General features: G+C 36.6%; 1 pseudogene; it reads right to left on the bottom strand.

Annotated features, from left to right (window-relative positions):
• Nucleotides 1-1,719: 1,719 nt before the first annotated feature.
• Nucleotides 1,720-21,309, bottom strand: LOC122814259 (annotated as a pseudogene).
• Between the last annotated feature and the right edge of the window lie 580 nt (nt 21,310-21,889).

The following is a 21,889-nucleotide window of genomic DNA, read 5'->3' as shown; positions in this document are numbered from 1 at the left end:
GGTTAAGTGAGTTAGGGTTAGGGCGCGAGTTAGGTAAGGGTGCAGTAGTGAATGTTTTGGGTTAGGGGAAGTTTAAGTGAGTTAGGGTTAGGGCGCGAGTTAGGTAAGGGTGCAGTAGTGAATGTTTTGGGTTAGGGGCTGGTTAAGTGAGTTAGGGTCAGGGAGCGGGTTAGGTTAGTGTGCAATAGTGACGGACCTTAGGGTTAGGGTTTCGGTTAGGGTAGTGGATAGTTGTGTATGTAAGGTTTAGTGTTTGTTTGTTAGGATTTAGGTGTGCTTGTGTTGTGTGTGTGGTTTTTGGTCAGGGAATTTGTTTTGTTTATTGGTTGTTGGATGCTGTGTTGAGTGTGTGTGTGGTGTCGTGTTTGTGAGCTGTCGATGATGTGGTGTCGGTGATGTCGTTGTCGATGTTGTGTGCTGTCGGTGTTATAACCTAGAACCATATATATATATATATATATATACACACACACACACACACACACACACACACACACACACACACACACACACACACACACACACACACATATTCTCTTATGATAATTATCTATTGTGTAAGTAATGCTACATCTTCCTATTATCAGGTGTTCCATATAATTTGTGCTTGAACACTGACTTTATTATGTCTGTTGAGTTTTTATTCTGACAAATTAATGTGTAGTTTTCAAGTTTTGTGCATGGATGTTATGCCTTTATTATATCTAAGTTCTCATTCTGACAAGGTAATGTGTTGTCTTCATATTTGTGCTTGATTGTTATGACATTATTATGTCTGTCTAGTTTTTCATTCTGTTAACCATATGTATCTGGAGCTTTTTTCCCTGACCCTGTGTTGAAAATGGATACCGCATGACCCAGTCTAACTTTCCTGGTAAACCAATGCCAAATAAATAAATAGATAAATAAATAAATGTTGTCAGGACTAGGGTTTGCTTCTTATAACATCTAGTAAGTTTATGTCTTCTGTCAGTAACTTTTAGCAAGTCACACTGATTCATATACAGCTGAGTTGCTCCTACTCAAACAATTGACTTTCTTTATTTGAGCTTATCTTTATTAAGACAAGCAAAAAGTGACTGTAGTATGTAACTCATACTCAGGCTGCACACGGGAGCATTTGGATTTTGCTCCCCAAAACACTGCTAGCAGCTTGAAGTGCTATTTGCTTTTTTTTTATTTTGCAGACACACACACACACACACACACACACACACACACACACACACATGCACACACACATACACACACACACACACACACACACACACACACACACACACACACACACACACACACACACACACACACACACACACACACACAGTTCCATGAGCACTGTAACGGTGCATTGCTTGCCACCCTGCACATTTCATAAATCGATATCCATATCTCACTCACCTGTAGCCTCCCATGATGGAGGCTTCTCTGATTTGATGCTGTTTTGAGCTGTGAAAGTAACCAAAAAATAACGGCCTATCACTTTAAGAAGGGTGTGGAGAAGGGAAAAACTACCCATCCCATGGGATGCACAGAACATGCTAACATGCTGCCAGAATATTAAATTAAGATAACTTATCCTCTTATGTTACTGCTAAAACAATTCCCAGGAAATCCATTTATAGGTAAAAGCCTAATGACAATGAGTTGCCATGTAATGTTATGTCTTCTCAAAAAGGCTGTGAATCAGTCTGTGCTGATTAACCTATTTAACTTCATTCAGCTCAATTTATGGGGAGTTCTTGAGTTTTTTGGAGGTGGAATCTTCCCACACATAAAATTGATCAAGTCCTCCCTTTGAATATTTCTTCTCCACTTTTTCGCCCAAGTCAATATGTTGTTATTGTGGCACTGATAGGCAGTTTGAATTCCTACTTCATAGCCTCTTTTGTCAACATCTATGCTTTTTTTATATAAGTAAGTGATGGCAGTACGGCATTCTGAAATGGTATCCACAAAGAAAGACTTCACTGTTAAAAAATATGATATTTTGCAGCTGTGACACAGTTGCATCAGAGTTCTGGAACAGGTGTCACAGTTTTAAATGACTGGACTCAGTCTCCTCAGTAGTCAGTTCCTCTTGTTTGGCCTATGTCAAACACTGTCTCTCCTACTTGCTAAGCCAATGTTCAGGTCTGTGCTCCTGGATCTCAGAATCTGCTTCATCCTTCCTATCCTCTAGTGAAAAGGTGACTGAGCAACTGACTAATGGGAAGTCACCTCCCTTTCCAGCTATTCTGGTACTGGTGGTTGGGAAAACTAACCCTTAGTTCATCCTCAAAAAAATGTAAGATAATATACCCACAGACCTTGATACAACAGCTTCTTCCACCATCCCAAAATAAACTGAGCTATTGTAGATTCAGTTCTTTGCTAAACATCCTTGTTGAAAATATCACTGATGATTTGTAGCCATCCTACACATTTCAAGTCCTTGTTGATGCTGGTCAGCAAACTCAAATATCCCATGCCGGAGAAATCTCCAGTACTGAAATGGGAATGTACATGTTTACGATTAGGTATGCATGTATGCTAGGGAGGTAGCAGAATTTTACTTTTTTTAAAGTGAGAGGAGAGAGGTATTTTTTAAAGTGAAGAAAAACACTTCTTTTTATGAAGCCAGCCAGGCCCCCAGACATCTACTGACCCATGACAGCTGTCTAGGTTGCCTTGAGCTGGAGCCTGCTCTGCTTCTGTGTGGGTTATATTCAAAAACAATATTTTGATAAGCCAGCTAGACAGGAAATGGGACAACACTGACTATAAACTAGAACTGGTTGCATTGTGTATTTTTTACAGATCTCATTAGTTAAACAGCATAAGTGTCAACTGTTTTGGCTTTTTATATTTTGTTATGTTCTATGAAGCAAAATGAGAGGTCTCTATTGCCTTTTAAATAGGACAGTCATAAAGAAAAAAAAAAAGATGTGATATTCTTATTGCACAGAAGTGTAATATTGCTAAGAGGCGCACAAGAGTCTTGAAAACTTTTTTGAAGTGGAACTCATTTATAGCCTTAACCAAAAATATAAAGCAGGAGTACTACTTGGGATTCATAAGTCCTTGGGGTGGCAGTTAAAGCAACAGTGCTCAGATAAATGTAGAATATGGAGCCTAGTGGGGGGGGGGGACTCTTCCCCAGAGAGTACTTAGACATTAGGTGTAAAGAGGCTGAGTCCACCTTTTTTGTAGAATTATTTAGTAAAATTGAATCCTTATTTTTGGAAGATACAAATAAGGTTATTTTAGCTGGGGAATTTTAATGTAGTTATGAATTTTATCAGGGACTGAAGTAATCTGAAACTGGAAAAATATTTCAGATCACAATGGCTTAGAAATGAGTCAAGCAGCAGACTAGGCTTAGCAAATATTTAGAGATCAAGACAAAAGTAAATAATCCAAGAAGAACAAAGCTCAAGTCCAGTGAAGCAATAATACCACCTATTTATTAATCGACACAGCAAATGGGTAAAAAAGCACTCCAAACCACACAATAGCAATTAAGACCAAATAGTAAAAGATTAAGCGCTTTCATCCACTGAATCATGGATTTCATCAGAATCAAACAAACTAATTAGATGATTCATTTTAAACCCTTTTTGGCGCCACCTTTTTGTTAAATTTAAAAACATATTTTTCTTGCTTTTTTTAAAAAACATACCACTTTTTCTTACAATAACATTGCATAATTTCAGAAAATAAATTCGTATACAATTATAACCATACAAACATTGCCTGCATTAATATATTAAATACTTTTAAATGTCTTTAAATACGTTAAATAACCTATCAATCATTTCATAAATACATCTAAAAACAGTCCATTCGATCATATTGTCCTATAAATTATCCTAACGTTATACCTAATGTTAGTATAATTAAATAAAGGTAATATATGATTTTGATATGACCATCACATGTATAATATTCTTTCAAAGACTAAAATTCATATTAAATTATATCTACCTTCCCTATAATCCTTATATTGTAGTGCATGTGTGTATGTAAATTAAAAACATAGATATAATACTGCATAAAATCCTTTGACTCTATTGTATGTCAACATAGTAATAAAGTTCGTATCAGAAATAAAAAATGCTTAAAAATTAAAAGATCTAAAAAAGATCTAAAAAAGACCTAAAGAAATCTAATGACCCAGAGTGTGCTAAAAAATGCTATATAGTAAAACTAATACATAGGTGTAAATGTATGTAATAATATATATATATATATATATATATATATATATATATATATATGCATTTAAATAAATAAATGAAAAAAATATATAAATAGTGAATAATGTTAAATAAATAAATAAATTAATAAATTCATACTTGTTCAATGTAATTTTTATGGCAGAGCTGTGTACACTCTTTACGTCTATCCTAATATGAGTGCCATAATGAATGTCATTGATAAACATGAATAATGAACTTTAAGATAGAAAAGGTCTTAACGATATATAGTCGTTTAATCCTGGCTTGGTGGAAGCGTCAGTAAGTATTTGCCATTTTGCCTCTCTCTTGGCTATATAAGCCCTAAAATTGCCTCCTCTGATGTTAAAATTCACACGTTCTAAAACTGCAAACTTGAAATAATGTGTATTGTCTGTCTCCTGCACATGTCGGCTTAATGCATTACTAGTATCCTTCTTTTTAACTGCATATAGATGTCCATATATTCTCCTTCTAAATTTTCGTTTGGTTTTACCAATGTAATAACAACTACATTTAAAACATTTAGCCAAATAATACACAATGTTCATAGTGTTGCAATTACCTCTAACGAATGTTACTTTAGTCCTATTTATGTTGTCCAGGACCATATTTTCATCTTCATTAATGACTTTGCAATACTGGCAGCTTCCACATTTCCTGATTCCTCTATTATTTCTAATGTCCCTATTATGACCTATATTCCTTTCCAATAGAGACTTCATATTAATTCCCATTTTATATACAAAAGTAGGTGTCTCACCCAATACTTTCCTTAAATCAGTATCAATGAAAAATGCATTCCAATATTTTTTTACCATTTCTTTAATATAATTTACCTGTGGAGTATAATATAATATGCATGCCCTGTTGTATCCTTTGTCATCATCCTGCACTGTTGTATTACTAAGACAGGATCGGCCCAAAACAGGGAAATATTTATTCCCCCACTGCTCTATAACATAAGTTTTGACTTCTTGTATTAAATATTTAGGGTACCCCCTATCTAGAAATAGTTTACTGATAAATTCCATTTCCTCTAACATTTCATTTTGCTTTGAAGTCATTCATGCTGCCCGTATGCATTGCCCCTTGAAAATGCTCTTTTTCATTTTCAAGGGGTGAAAACTCGTATATTCTAGGTAATTATTTGAGAACGTATTTTTTCTATAAATACGAGAAGAAAAGCCATCATTTGTGCTAGTCACAAAAGTGTCTAAATATGAAATTCCTATTTTACTATAGTTGTATGTAAATTTAAGGAATGGACTGGTATTGTTCAAATATTTTACAAATTCATCTAATATCTTTTCCTGTCCTTCCCATAAAATAAATATGTCATCAAGGAATCTTGTATATAATATTATATACTTATAATATTGACTTTTGAATACATTTTCCTTTTCCCAATCCAAAAGAACTAGGTTTGCAAATATGGGGGCACAGGCTGCCCCCATAGCTACTCCTCTAGTCTGCCTATAGTACTCACCTTCATAATAAATATAGTTATGGTCCTGTATAATACTCATCAATTCCAATATTACCTTGCTTTGATCCCAATCTAAGGTGGAATATTCGTGAATACTGTTACTAAAACTCTGCATTTCCTGTTCCTTAGGTATACAGGAAAATAAATCTATTACGTCAATAGTCACATATATCAACTCCTTTTTCCAAATATCTGCCGTCAATAATCCCAAGAACATCCAGGAGTCTTTTATTAAATGGGGCACCCTTGTATAGATGTGTTTCAACCATTTGTCTATCACTTGTCCCATAGGGAAAGTCTTCGACCGACTGCCCGAAATGATGGGTCTAAAAGGTGGGTCAAGTATATTTTTATGAACTTTGGGCACTCCAACTATGGTTGCTATTATGGGATAATCCACTTTCATAAAATTATACAAATCTAAATTAATTCTTTCATCCAATAACATATCTTCCAAATACATATTAATTTGTCTATATCCCAAATTGATCTGATTAAGCGAAATGTCATAATTCCCTGAATTAACTAATATATTAAACATTTTACTAGTATATTCATTACTATCGTACAATACTATGCCCCCCCCCCTTGTCGGGCTTCATAACCCTAACTGTCCTATCATTCATTAATTGTTGTAATAATAGGACCTCCTCTTCTTTTAAATTACTATAATTTCTGCCTTCCCTTGTTTTGCTATTTAACAAGTATAAATCCCTTGTAATTAATTTCTCAAAAAGTGAGACTTGTGGGTGTGGGGGTGGCATAAATGTACTTTTTTTCTTCAGATCACTATTTCCTATCTCTCTAGTGCCATCTTTAAAATATAAGGCCAAGTTCAATTTTCTAGTGTATTTTTTTAATGTCAGTTACACTATCAACTACCCTGAAGTTCATATTTGGCACATATTTCAAACCTTTTGAGAAAAGAGAAAAATATTCCTTTCCAATTGTTAAGTCAGTGTAATTGAATATGTTAAATCCATTATATTGGTGCAAAACAGACTTAGCCTGCTCATCACCCTTTAATTTACATACACACATGCACTATAATATAAGAATTATAGGGGAGGTAGATCTAATTTAATATGAATTTTAGTCTTTGAAAGAATATTATACAAGAGATGGTCATATCAAAATCATATATTACCTTTATTTAATTATACTAACATTAGGTATAACGTTAGGATAATTTATAGGACAATATGATCAAATGGACTGTTTTTAGATGTATTTATGAAATGATTGATAGGTTATTTAACATATTTAAAGACATTTAAAAGCATTTAATATATTAATGCAGGCAATGTTTGTATGGTTATAATTGTATACGAATTTATTTTCTGAAACTATGCAATGTTATTGTAAGAAAAAGTGGTATGTTTTTTAAAAAAAGCAAGAGGAATATGTTTTTAAATTTAACAAAAAGTTGGCGCCAAAAAGTGTTTAAAATGAATCATCCAATTCGTTTGTTTGATTCTGATGAAGTCCACGATTCAGTGGATGAAAGCGCTTAATCTTTTACTGTTTGGTCTTACTTGCTATTGTGTGGTTTGGAGTGCTTTTTTACCCATTTTCTGTGTCGATTAATAAAGAGGTGGTATTATTGCTTCACTGGACTTGAGCTTTGTTCTTCTTGGATTATTTACTTTTGCCTTGGTTCGTAGCATTATTTCAAATATTTAGAGATCACTGAACTCCACATTTATTACTTATACATATACTTCCCTGCGAGACACTTGTAGGAGTAGGATAGACTACTTTTTAATTGCCATGGATTTCATTTCTCAAGTAGTTAGAACTGATGTCTTATCAGATCCTAACACTGATCATGAGGCAGTTTATCTTAGTGTTATCCCCCAAACCTCTTCACCTAAATGAGAAAGTGGCAAATGGATCCTATGATGGGTCTCTACTCCAGGCCAGCAATCAAGAAAACTCAATCCTCACCACTAACTCCAGTGAGGTATAGTCACTAAGAGCAAAGATGGATTCACATAGTATTTTCAGATGCACCTTCCTGCACCAAGCACAATTTCCCTTAAGAGCACACAGGGAGCATGCTCCAGACCTGGAGCTGGACTCTCTTTCTGTCTCCATACCTACACAAACCCCGACACTGACCCCTTTGAAGCTCTGTGTAACTGCTCCCAGTAGCTGACACACACACTTGGATATTTCAGTTTCACACATGCATACACACCCGGGAAAGGTTTACTATTGTTTATTCGAATGGAAAAACATTTTCGTTCAAATAAACAAATGGTAATACCGAAAGTAAAAAAACACTAATGTTCACAACCTCGAACCAAATGCTCGACTCATTTGACTCAACATTGTTGTCGAAACCACCACATCATACCCATATAGGAGCTGATGTAAATCAAACTCCTATACAGCTATCATGTTTTTGCAAGGGGACAAGCCCCCCTGCACCACCAACCCCCTACTTATATATTCTAACTCCGAGATCACACTACAGTGGGGATGTGGATGAATTTCCACTCCCCACTGTACGGCGATCAACATGCAGATAGTCAATTTACACTTATGTGAATGCAGTTGTCCATTCGCATTAGTGGAGTTGACTATCTGGTGCAAAACTGTTTGTGCATTCAACATTTTGTTTTTCGGCACATTGCAGCCGACAGAATGTCGTTAATACAAACAATAGAAAAATAGAAAACCCCTGGGAAAAGCTGGTACCGATTTACTAGCTGTGCTCCTTTCTGCCCAGACTCCGAGGTAATCATGCTGCCACCAGTCAGCTACCCTAAGGCTCTTACAAAGGGTACCTAATTATACTGTGTAAAATTAATACTAATACAAATGGTAGGGTGTGACCAAAGCAACAAGGTTCTCAGTAGCAGCCACAGTGTCACTAAAACAAGCACAAGTACTCTCAATATGTTAAAAGTATTTTCTAAAGAACCACCCACAATGAAAGGTATTAAAATATTTAAAAATATATAGTAAAATAAATACTGAATATGATAAACAACAGAGTTTCAACCACAGAGATATAAACAATGATACAGTTGGATAGTTTCTCACAGATGCAGAAAACAATACTAAACTATTCTCACTAAATGTCCCTGACAGTCAAAAGAATTACTGTTCACTGACTACTTACTAAAGCAAGGCAAGCTGATGTGTGCTGAGTGTCTTACCACAGCAAAAGCCATATGATGTCTCTCTATGTCTGTGTGGATGAGTTAAATATATATCCTGTCAGAAATCTTTCCTGTCAGGTTACAAAGTGCTGCTGCTAGAGTTCCAAAGGAACCATATGCTGGTTAGATGATGACATCACCTCTGGTCACCTCATTCTAGTACAATACACACACAGCTTTGATAATATATGTGGCAGCATCTGAAAGCTATAACATAATTTCAAACTTTCCACCTTCCAGGGTTCTCTGATAAACATACACATTTGATCAGTTACAAAAATACAACCTAATACACATGCACATATTCTTTCTGTCTATCAGGACCTACTGTTGATGCATTTTTAACACATGTAACTTTACAAATATATTTTAACTCAACCATCTGTAAAAATCAGTGTGATAGTCAAATGACAAAATTCTTTGCAAAACTCCAGCTAACTATGCTGGCATATGTACATATACACTGCCCTACTCTCCCAAGCACAGATGGCACTATCTCATAACATCACGTCTCCCTTAATTTTGAAAGATAGCAGTACTATGAAGTAGATTCAAGCTCTTTTTATTTTACAGTTTAATCATACTATAGCTATGAGTAGTAAAGTATGGTGGGAATCTTTTAAATGTAACCTAAAAGCATATTTACATAGGATAAAGCTAATCTAATTAACTCATTGGATGACAAAATTGTAATTCTTGAGAATTAGTGACCACACTATAGAAAAAATGTAAAAATGCTCATTTTCAAGATTCAGATTTACATAAGGAGTCCTTAAGGAGTGCAAAACAATGGATGAACATTAGGGCATAAAATTAAAAGAAAAGGAGCAGCTTTATTTGGAGTGTGTAGCAACTCAAGCCAATGCAAAAGGGAATAGGCCATGGAGAATTTTAGCAAATAGATTCAAGCTTAGGCAGAAAGCCACGATCATCTTTGGCATTAGACAATGTCTGCCGCTATAATTAATTGGAGGTCATATGGAAATTAACTGGATCAAAACCTCTACAAAGATTATCATGCTTAATATTTCCCTTATGCAATACTTCAAAAATGTCTACCTAAGATTGATTTTCCCAAGCTATCTGACTCTCATTTAACTCTGTTAAAGGCTCCTATTGCTGAAAAAAAAGTCACACAAACTATCTGTTATATGCAAAAGGGAAAGATCTCAGGGCCATATGAGTTCAGTGCTAAGCTTTATGAAAGATCCCAGGGCCATATGAGCTCAGTGCTGAGCTTTATGAAAGATACCAGGGCCATATGAGCTCAGTGCTGAGCTTTATGAAAGATCCCAGGGCCATATGAGCACAGTGCTGAGCTTTATGAAAGATCCCAGGGCCATATGAGCGCAGTGCTGAGCTTTATGAAAGATCCCAGGGCCATATGAGCTCAGTGCTGAGCTTTATGTTGCCCTATGCAACTTGCTGGGCCTAAGTCTGATTTTACTTTCTGACTCTCATTTAACGCTTTTTGGAATTCATAAACTCCAATGCCCTAGATCAAATTATCCACACCCCCACCAGGGGCAACAATATCCTAGATCTAGTCATTACCAACATGAGTGACCAGTGTTCCACACCTGAAGTCAACTCCTCGCTGGTCCGATCCGACCATAAGCTAATCACCCTTGCTATCCACACCCAACCCCCACCCCCCATTAAGGAAACCACAGTAAGAAATTTCTCCAAAGCCAACTTCATGCTTCTTAAGACAGAAGTAGTGAACTTCATGACACCCATGCAGATGGACAATACAGTTACAACTGCTGAATCCTACACAAATGCGCTCTATAAGCACCTACATGAGTGCATGGATCATGCTATCCCAAACACAACCAAGACGCTATCCTCCAAAAAAAGGAAGCCAATCTGGTGGTTCCTCTGCCATAAACAAACTGTACAATAGAAGGAAGAAACCGTTGCAAAAGAGAGTAAAATCCCATGAGTGGAGGAGCTCCCTGGTCAGCCTCAGTAAGAAGCTGAGATCCCTTATAAGATCCTCCAAAGCTAGCTATGAAAATAAAATTGCCACTAATTCCAAGGACAACCACAAAGCATTCTATAGCTATGTCAATAATCTCAATGGCAACACCCAGATCTGCTCTGAGTTACAGCACAAAGGCATGAAAATTACAGAACCAACTGATATTGCCAACATCCTGGCAGATAGGTTCAGTGTTAACTTTACCCCCCCCCTCACCCCCTAAAGGGCCCATATCTATACAGGAAGAATGCAGTGTCCCTGTAATCACAACTACGCAGGTGAAAGCTGCACTCTCTAAAGCCAAAAACACAGCATCCATAAGACCGGACAACATCCCAGGCTGCGTTTTAGACAAACTTCAGAATGAACTGGCTCCCCACTTAAGCACCATGTTCAATAATAGCCTCGCATCAGGCTTTGTGCCCACTGAATGGCACACAGCAACAGTTATCCCACTCCACAAAGGGGGAGCCACCACTGATCCCGAGAACTATAGACCTATTAACCTGGCGAGCCTGGTCTGCAAAGCCATGGAACGTATCATCATTGAACTCATAAACAAAGACCTCGGTAACCTCCAAACTCTGGATCCCACCCAGTTCGGGTTTGTAAGAGGCAGATCATGCCTCCTGAACCTGATCGACTTCTTTGAGGCAGTCACCAAAGCCGTAGATGAGGGTAAAGTGGTTCACACAGCCTATCTTGACCTTGCCAAGGCTTTCGACACCATCCCCCATTCTGGAATTATAGCTAAACTCAATAAACTAGGCATAAATCCCTACGTCACAAGATGCGTTGCCAACTGGCTCACTGAAAGAACCCACACTGTAAATGTTGCAGACTCCAAATCTGACCTCAAACCAGTGACAAGTGGAGTACCACAGGGTTCCATCCTGGGACCGCTCCTGTTTGGTATCTACTTCTTTGAAGTACAGGCTAACACAGAAGGCCTCTGGCTAATGAAGTTTGCAGATGACTGCAAACTAGGAGCCATAGTGAAGTCCCCAAATGATGTGAACATCCTACAGAAGGGCCTCTCTGAGACAGATGCCTGGTGTCAGAGCCATGGCCTCAGGCTCAGTGCCAAAAAGTGCAGTGTCATCCCCTTTGGTAAAACCTCTGTACCCATGAAATACCACATAGGCAGCAATCTACTTAACACGGAATGCGTGATAAGAGACCTTGGGATCCAGGTGGACAGTAGTCTCTCCTTTGATAGTCACATTGCCACAGTAGTCAGGAAGTCCTTCTACGTGGCACACCTCATCATAAAAGGGTTCTCATCCAGGAAAGAAAGAGGTCATTGTTACCCTCTACTCATCACTCATTAGACCCATTATAGAGTACAACGCCCCTTTTGGAATGTAACTCACAAGACATCCGCAGCAGCTGGAAAGGTCACAGAAGTACCTTACAAAGAGGATTACTGGCCTCAAACAAATGCCCTACACTGACGACCTCAAAAAACTCCAGCTTTACTCCATAGCATATCGCCTACTCAGAGGTGATCTCTGCCTAACATATAAAGCTATGTCAAACCCAGAGCTGTTGGGCATGCTACACCTAAAGAAATCCCAATTCCTCAGAGCTACATGCTCTAGGGACCTAAACCTTGTCACCACAATAAACAGGACATGCTGGAGGGATGGTTCCTATCCCAGAGATTTCCCATATTCTGGAACAGGCTACCCATCTATGTCAAGCAAAGTTCTTCATTAGCACTCTTCAAGAAAAATCTTGATGAGTTGATGGAAAATAGGAAATACACCCTGGGGATCACTTCTGTGTGTCTGCTCGTCAGTGGCACAGGAAAATAACTTGCTTGGGTGGCGTAAGCCAGGGAACCTTGTTGGCTAGGCTTGTGTAGGCCCTTGGGCCGATAGCCTAGTACCTACCTATGAACCTATGAACCTATGACTCATTTCCTCTTAAAAGGTTGATCAATGCTTCTTCCCTTTATTTCACTTTCACAGTACTTCCTAAACCACAGACAGATCATACTTTATTAGTTAACTACAGCCCCATAGCTCTCTGACATGGTGATATTAAAATGTAATGCTAAGGTTTTGGCCCAAAGGATAGATTTCATCCTCCTTTCTATAATTATGAGAATGTGAGTCAGTTTTTTTAAATGCAGAATCAGTTCTGAACATTTATGTACCTTACTTCTATACTTTCAGGGTTTGAAGAATGTGCCTGACTTAGCAGCTGCTCTTTTAGGGGATTTTGAAAAAGCCTTTGACTCCATAAGTTGGACTTGTCTGTGGGAGTGCTGGATACTCATGGACTCCCCGCAGAATTTATTACTATAGTCCTAGTCTTGCATCAAGCTCTCCATGTCTCAATGTTTCCAGTGGTCTGTTGTATGATCCTTTTCCTCAATGGAAAGACACTTGCCAAGGATGCCCACTATTACCACACTTTTCCTTTTTTGCCATTGAACTCCTTATAGACTATTGAATTATTCCCCACTCTTACAGGATGCTCATTGTATGACCTAGAAATGAAGACACTTCTGTTTGCAGATGACTGCATCATCTTCACTAGCAACCATCGCAAGATTTTCCTACCATTAAAGTATTACTGGATAAATGTGATGACATTTCAGAACTACAGATCAATGCTTCTAAGACTCATTTTTCTTTCCTATTAATTCAGCTAGCCAGCAGTTATCTATTAACACTGCATTTCCTCCTTTTCATTAGGTTAAATGTAGCCCTTGGAATTCAGGGATCAATTTTCACCCTGACATTCAGAGCATGTTATTATTCAACCTGAGAGAAATCTGCAACAAAGTTTTTGTTTGAGTCATCTCTTGGAGGAAATTGTTTTGCTCTTTGTTGGGTCATATCTCAGCAGTCAAAATGTTCATATCCCTCTTATTTTATATCTCTAGACATAATTCTACACAAGTCTCATGCCCCTGATTAAAGAAGCTAAGGACTTTGTTGATATATTTGCGTGACATGAGAAAAGGGAAAGAGTGGATCGGGCTACTAGATTAACTCCAATTTCTTTGATTGCCCTAGCTATCCCATACTGTCAAGGACAAGCTAGAGGTTTTTTTTTCTTTGCATCATGGAAATCTTCCTATAATTGTTGGATTAGAAGGGTGAATCATGCTCTTTCTCAATATGAGAGCTTAGCTGGTATCCTCAGACTCCATCCAAGCAACCTAAGGACTGGCATTTATTATATCATAACTATCTGGCTTTTAAAAAGCTAGCTAAACTCATCAGCTAGTGTAACACATGTGACTTGGCCATCCTATTATGGGAAAATCCACACTTCATCTTTGACAGCTCCCCTTTTCACAGTCCTGAATGGGCAAACCAGGGAAATCAATGGCTATATGATTTAACTATTAGGGTAATTAGAAAAAAGATTTTATGTAGTTCTGAAGAGCTTAGAAATAAATGAGGACAAATGTTTGCCTCCTTTTGAAAACTTCTTCAGCTTTGTTACATGATTTCTAGATCTACCTTTGCCATTTATCTTTGGGTTCTCTTCCCATTCACAAAAGGAATATTGAGGTTTGTTACAGTGAATTTAAAAATGACATACTCCATGATTCTCAGTGTTATCAAGTGTTTATATACCCACATAAATTAGACACTTTAACAAAGCTACATTGCTGGCTTCTAAAAATGGGGATCCAGACTCTTGAGGTTTTTATCAATTCCTTTATTAAGAAGATTAAATGCAAAAAAGGCAAAACTCCTATGCCTTTGAGAAAATGGTCTTTTTTATTCATCAAGGTTAAAGGGTACCATCTAAAACAATTCTGGAGATAATCTGGCTAATATGACTGCAAGTCATCATATCTAAGTATGGTTTGCAAATTTAGGGAGTGCCCTCATGCCTTACAACTACTGAGCGAGGTAGTCACCTTTGTTGAAAGGTTTCTGAATATTACATTACCATGCTCCAAAACAACTTTGTAGGCAAGATATTTTCAACCCCCTTCTGACAATAGTAAGATATGGCAATCATGGGTACTAAAACTCTCCAAAGTAGTCAGGGTCTATATTGCATTACACTGCAAGATCCCCACTCATCTCTCACAGGGCAAACCTCATATGTGGATCTTATAAAGGAGATGGGAATTTTCCAAATTTATCTGCAAAACTCTTGAGACTTGGACTCTAAGAAGGACCACTTCTCAGACCAATCAATCAAATGTCTGGTCAGTTTTCATCCTTGGTCTACAATTTGATTAATCTCAGAATGGGTTGCTTTATCTATTTACATGACATTGGACATTTGTAATGGTTAACCAGATTTTCTACAGTTATACACACATATGTAGTAGTAGTAGTACAATATTTTTGCATCTTTTTAATGTCATGTATTCTTTTGAAATACCCTTAGACCTCTCATTTTTTTAAATGTATATAGTTAATGTTTATTATTTTCAGTATTGATATATCTTAGGCAAATCAATGTTTTCTGTTAAGCTATATAATGCAGGCTAATTGATTTATATTGTTGTGGTTATTTCATTAACTATAGTTTCATCTGTTAACACACTGTTGGCTAGTAAAAAAGTCTCTGCTAGAATAAAAAATTAAAATATGAGAGTGTGATATTGGCAGCCATACAGAAGAAATACAAACGGATCCCTTACTATAGTGGTAAGCCTTTTATTTTAAGGGACTGAATATGTCTGCTATTTTCATAGGTTCATAGGTAGGTACTAGGCTATTGGCCCTAGGGCTGTGGATTTATCAGGATGTAGATTCTATTTCACTACTGAAACTAATCAGAAATTCCTTCAGATTCCAAGAGCAGGATAAGTTATTTCTTACACTTATTTCACTGAACTGCACTTCTAAAATGCTTATAATTGTGCTATACAGTTGATCTGCTACATTTTGCACTATTATAAAGCTTTTTTATTGTTTCACTGCATTTATGTACAGTTTTATACTGTTTTAACTGTATTTTTCATTGCTAGATACTGTTTCATTACTCTAATTGCATGTTTACTGAATTACTTAACTGTAAACTGCTTTTTCATACTGAGAGTTGTATTTTCTGTTTCTGAGTGCTCTATCCAAGCTTTTCTGTGCACAGCTAGGAACTTTAATAGTGTACATTGCTATAACTGTCTTTTTACAGTTAAAAGCATTCTCTAGTCTGCTTGCTTCTTGATCTGTTTAAAACTTTCATTTAGTGGCTACACTGTAATTTTTCCACCCACACTCTCTCCCTCGTGTTGTGGTGTTCTTATACTTTGTGGCTTTGCAGTTGCCCACCCATACTGTATATATAATCTGTGACACTCCTCCCAGTCTAGTGTCATTAGTTCATTCAATATAATAGAGAACATTTGTGAAGGCCAACCCACTCAGATTCTTAACGTTGAATTAACTTATGTTCCAGCTTTCTCCATTTCCACTTTTACTGAAAAAAAAATGTTTACTGAAAAAAAAATTCTAAGCTTGCTTCCCCCCTTTCCTGTGGCAGGACTTGTCCAGATATGGATTTGCTGTGTCCAGGACTGTTTGTGAGCTCCTGAGCACCCCCCACCCCACTTAACTAGGGTTAAACTATTCCTGGTGCCATAAAGTCTGCTCTTCAAATTTTCCCTTGCAACTAGCCAGCTTTTTAGTTTTAGCACTCAAATCTGTTTCTTTGAGCTCAGCACTTGTTCAGAACTTGTTATAAGCACTAAATAAGCTACAAATTACTACAGCACTCAACTTTCCTCACTTGTCTAGAGGAAAACAGTTTTTAGTACTTAATAGATAAGCACCTATCCAGGCATGTCTAAACGCCAGCTCCCGGTGTTTTCTCCTGTCTACCTTCCTGGGACAATGCAGCAATTGCCTCATGTACACAGACAACCCTCTCCTCCTATGACCCAACACTACAACCTGTGAGAAATGCACTTATATAGCCTAATTGGAAGCAAAGCTCTCTTCACCGAAGACTGAACTAGACAGTCAAGAGAAGTAGGTAAACACTTGCACAGCATCACACTCATCACATAGTCCCTCAAAACCTACACTACCAAAACACCCACACAGAAGCACAAAACACACACCTACATTCGCAGAGGCACTCAGTAAAAATCTGTCCAAACAACCGAGACCTCCAAAGCAGAAATGCAAACAACCTCCACCCCCCCAACACAACCCAAATGACACACAGCCCGCATACTCAGTGTGCCACTCAACTACAGCCCATAAGGCATAACATACCCAAGGCTCTAGTCATAGTTGACTCTGTAGTCAGGCACACTGATTTTCCACTCCCCAGGCTAAACAAGGAGAAAGTTACTGGCAGCTGCCTGTGGGTGCCAGGACCCACCATATAACACACACACTCAGGTTTCTCCACAACAAGTACAAATATGACTCTGTCATTGTCCACGTTGGTGTGAATGACCTGAGGCGTACCTCCCTGGACTATATGAAAAGAGACATGGAGGAGCTCTCCGATCTTGTAGCCCAGGCAGGTATGACCCTAGTCCTGATTAGCATCCTGCCATTACCTAAAATGATGCCACAGTACAAGGACAAAATGACTGACTTCAACAATTGGCTAAACTTCTGGTGTCATTCTAAGGGAATCCAGTATCTGTCTGCCTGGGATGACATGATCAACAGACCATGCTGCTTTGCCAGAGATGGCCTGCACCTGTCGCCCTTGGGATTCCGGATACTGTCAAAGGCTCTTGCCACCCCTATAGTGCCTTTTTTAGGCAAGGTTCAAATGACAAATTCACCACCATAACAGGTACAAGCAAGCAAAATCTGAGGGTAATGCTATTCAGTGCTAGAAGTCTATACCTCAAAATGCACTCACTCGAGGCACTCCTTAAAATGCAGAACATTGACATCTGTGCAGTGACAGAGATCTGGTTCAAAGCTCAAGGGAGCACCCCTGCATTACCAGGCTCTAATTCATACCACACCTTTCGGTCACCAAACCCGGACCAAAACACTAAAGGTGGAGGTGTGTCCATATTCATTAAGGATATCCACTCCTCCAAGCTAGTTGCTCAGCATAATGCATCCGAGATTATCCAAGTTCAGTTACCTCTGTGCAAAACCGCAGTCCAGATTGTAGCTTGCTACAGACTCCCCACCATGCCCCAGGATTCCCACTCCTCTTTTCTTGATACACTGGAAAATATTAAGGTACATCCCAACACCATAATAATGGGTGATTTCAACTACTCCACCATTAACTGGGAAAACTACTCGTGTACCAACTCTTTTGCTCAAAGTTTTCTGGAAATCATCAATTCCAATGCCTTGGATCAACTTATCCACACAGCAATATCCTAGACCTACGAAACCACAAACTTTAACTTAAAAATAATCCGCTTAGGCCACCGCTTTTCCACTCGCTTTATTAAAATGAAAGTTAAACGTTAACAAATTTAAATAACGCTTTTTGGACTTCTTCAGATAAACTGACAAACATCTGAACAGTAGTAGAGTCTTATTTAAATAGCTCAATTTCCTTGATTTTCACTCATTGATTGCAAACCATGATGTAATTTCTTAAAGTGAGACTGCTTCTATTGCTACTACAATTTAAAATACTAACAATAGTGTTGTAGATGTTAATTAAAAATCTATTCCTACGATTTATTGTCACTATTAAACAACTCCATTTATTTATTAAAACATTAAAAAATTACTTATGTCATTGTAATGTTTTAACCACAATATTAAAAAATAAGTAAAACAATAATAACCTTGAAAAATTCTCATTAAATTAATTTTAATAAATTAGTTAATTTATTTGTACCTAGAGAGCATTCCATGTTAAATAAATTAATAGTGATGTGCAGAAATCTAAAATATAAAACCTATTATAATAAAATTATATAATAGAATGTTAAAATTTAAAATTATTCTTTCAATAGCCTTTTATTCATTTTCTATTATTACTAACATTGTTGTTATAAAGGTGGCGATAAGAATTAGTCAACTAATAATTGTGAAATAAATGTGATACTAGTTGATTATTCTATACTCTATATGTATCATTTCTATTATATTTATTTTTATTTCTATTTTTATTTTATTTTATTCTGATTTTAATGTAGATTATCTCTCTAAACTTTTTAATTTTAAAAGACACATTAATAAACATTTCTCATTTAAGCCAGGATGCATAAAGGCATTAAGCCAAATCTGCCATAGTAATTCGCTTTTTTCCAGCAAGAGATTAAAAGGTCCCCCTCGAATGTCTTGCTTAATTTGATGGATTACTTTGAAAAAAAATTATGTTCAGAATGATCCATAATATGTCTTGCTAAGGCGTTATCTTCCTTATGCAAATTGATGCTTCTTAAATGTTCATAAACTCTATCTCTCAGCCTTCGCTCCATCTTACCTATATAAAAGGATGGGCAGGCCTGACAGATTGCTACATAAACAACCCCTTTTGAGTTGCAATTATGTTTCCCCTTAGTTTGAATTTTAGTTCCATTTATGCATACTGTTGTTCCTGCGATCATATAATGGCAGTACGAACAATTGCCACATTGTCCCATTCCTCTCAAGAAGGTCGTCAAATTGGCTTGTTTCTTTGAAAAATATCTTTAAAATTAAAACCTTTCTTCCATATAATTTTAGGTTCTGAACCTACCTTTGATGTTAATGATTGATCTTCATTAAATATATTCCAGTTCTTCAGAATAATTTCTTTAATGCTAGCAAAGTCCAGAGAGAATCATATTATACAGGCCAAATTATAATTTACAGTATGTGATCATTCCATTGTTGTAAATTGGATATGAGTCCCCTCTGATGAAAAACAATTATGATATTCTTTCTTTAATATAGGTTTGAAGTAACCATTTGATCTTTTTATATTAACTTCTTCCATTATGGGGTCTAAAAATTGGATGGGGTATTGTCTATTGAGAAACATTTGTTTCAGCTTCAAACATTCCAAGTCAAAATTCTCGTCTCTAGTAATCATTCATGCAGCTCGAACGAGCTGTCCTTTGACCACAGATTTTTTTCTGGTGTAAAGGATGTGCCCTATGAAAATACAAAAATTTATTAGAGTAGGTCGATTTTCTGAATATATTTGCTTCATAAGCCTCTTGTGATCTATTCATGGTCAACTTTACATCCAAATATGATATAAATTCTTTATTGAATGCATAAGTGAATCGTAAAAATTCGGTATTGTTGTTAAACATTTCTACGATTTCAGCTGCCTGTTTCTCATCCCCTTGAAATATAATTATGATGTCATCTATGAATCTAGCGTAAAATGTTATTATGCCTTTAAGGAAATCATTGCTAAATACATAATTTTTCTCCCAATAAGACATTACTAAGTTCGCATAGCTAGATCCACACGGGGAGCCCATCGACACCCTCTTCTATTGTTTGTAAAATTGATTTTCAAAGAGGATGAAGTTATAAGACAAAATTATGTCCAATAATTCTCCTACCAAAGCTATTTCATTTGGTTCTGCATTTTCCTGGTGCATGTTTTCCAATACCCAATCTATACCTTGTTGATGAGGTATACTGGAATAGAGATCTTTCACATCCACTGTCATAAAATTATTATTTTGCTGATAAGTGATATTTATTTTTTTCCAAGAAGTCCCATGAATCTTTTAATATCCACTTGTCTAGGGAAACATATTTCTTTAGGATCCCATCCACATATTTAGCACAAGCATATGTGGAGGATCTTCTCCCATCCACTATTGGTCTGAATGGTGGATTATTGATGTCTTTATGGATTTTAGGGACTCCAAAAATCGTTGGTACTTTAGGAGCTTCCATCAAAAGATAATTAAATTCTTGTGAGTCAATCCTTGCCTCGATGAGTAATTCATTCAAATAGCTCTTAATAAATTGATTAGAGCTATTGTATTCACTGAGTGATGATTGTTCATACGAATCCGTATTTAAAATATCTATAATTTTATTATTATAATCAAATCTATCCATGATTACTAACCCGCCTCCCTTGTCCGGGTTCATGATTCTAACATTAGCTGATGTTAAAAGCTGAATATTATCCCTTTCATCTTTAGATAAATTATATATATAGTTCTTCCTTTGTTGGTCCAGTTGTCGTAATTCAATTTCACACATTTTTTTCAAATGTGTGAAGTGTGAAATGCAAGGGAGGATTATAGCAACTGGCCACTCTCAAAGAATTATCCATCGAATTGGATTCTCCCAATAGTTGTCTAAGATTTAATTTTTTTACAAAAAACTTTATGTCACAGATTGTTTGTGCTAAATTCATCTTGTAAGTTGGTACCAAAGTTAAACCTTTTGCTAAAATGTTAGCCATTTCTTCTGTCACAATAAAGGAAGAAAAGTTGTAAATTAAAAAATCTTGTTGTGTATTTTTAACTAGTGTCAATGAGTTTGATTCAGTATAATATGTTATCTCTTGTGGTTGTGATTCTTTCTCTTGTTCCATTGTTTTCTCTGATTCCGTCATTGAAAACCCTGTACCCCATAAGAAGTCGATGCCTGTTGGTTACTTCCTTGTTCATAATTATTTCCATTATTACTATTATTATTATTTTGTTCTTTTATTCTATCACTCCTCCTTAAATTATCTTCTTGTATATAATTTTCATTATTGTTGCTACATAATGCAGATTGCTGTGAATTAACTGATGTTGTGGCTACATCAGTTATTTCAGTTGTTTGCAAAATTTCTCAAGCCTGGTTATTGGACTGAATCTGTATCTTTGATGGCATGGGATATGTTGCCCCTGCTTTATATTTCACTTGATCCCTCTGTAATTTCTTAATTTTAGTTATTTTTATTTTATGCAGATGCTGTTCGATACTCTGAAAACAGTGTTGATAATCATACTTATATCTTATGAAATCGGTGTGATCATTAATTTGTTTATCTATCATTTCAATATCAGATTGCATTTCTCGCATCATTGTTGCATAATGTTTAATCATTACTTGTAACAGTTGCAACCCATGCTGATTAAACAATTTGATCAAATCCTGATGAAATGCTGATCCGGGTATCAATCCTGTAGGGTATCTCCAGGTCC

This window comes from Protopterus annectens, chromosome 1.part1 (assembly GCF_019279795.1).
Source record: "Protopterus annectens isolate FY-2018-M chromosome 1.part1, PAN1.0, whole genome shotgun sequence".
NCBI classification, from domain to species: domain Eukaryota; kingdom Metazoa; phylum Chordata; order Ceratodontiformes; family Protopteridae; genus Protopterus; species Protopterus annectens.
Note: the sequence above shows the minus strand (reverse complement) of the source record. Positions and strands in the feature narration are given on the sequence as shown.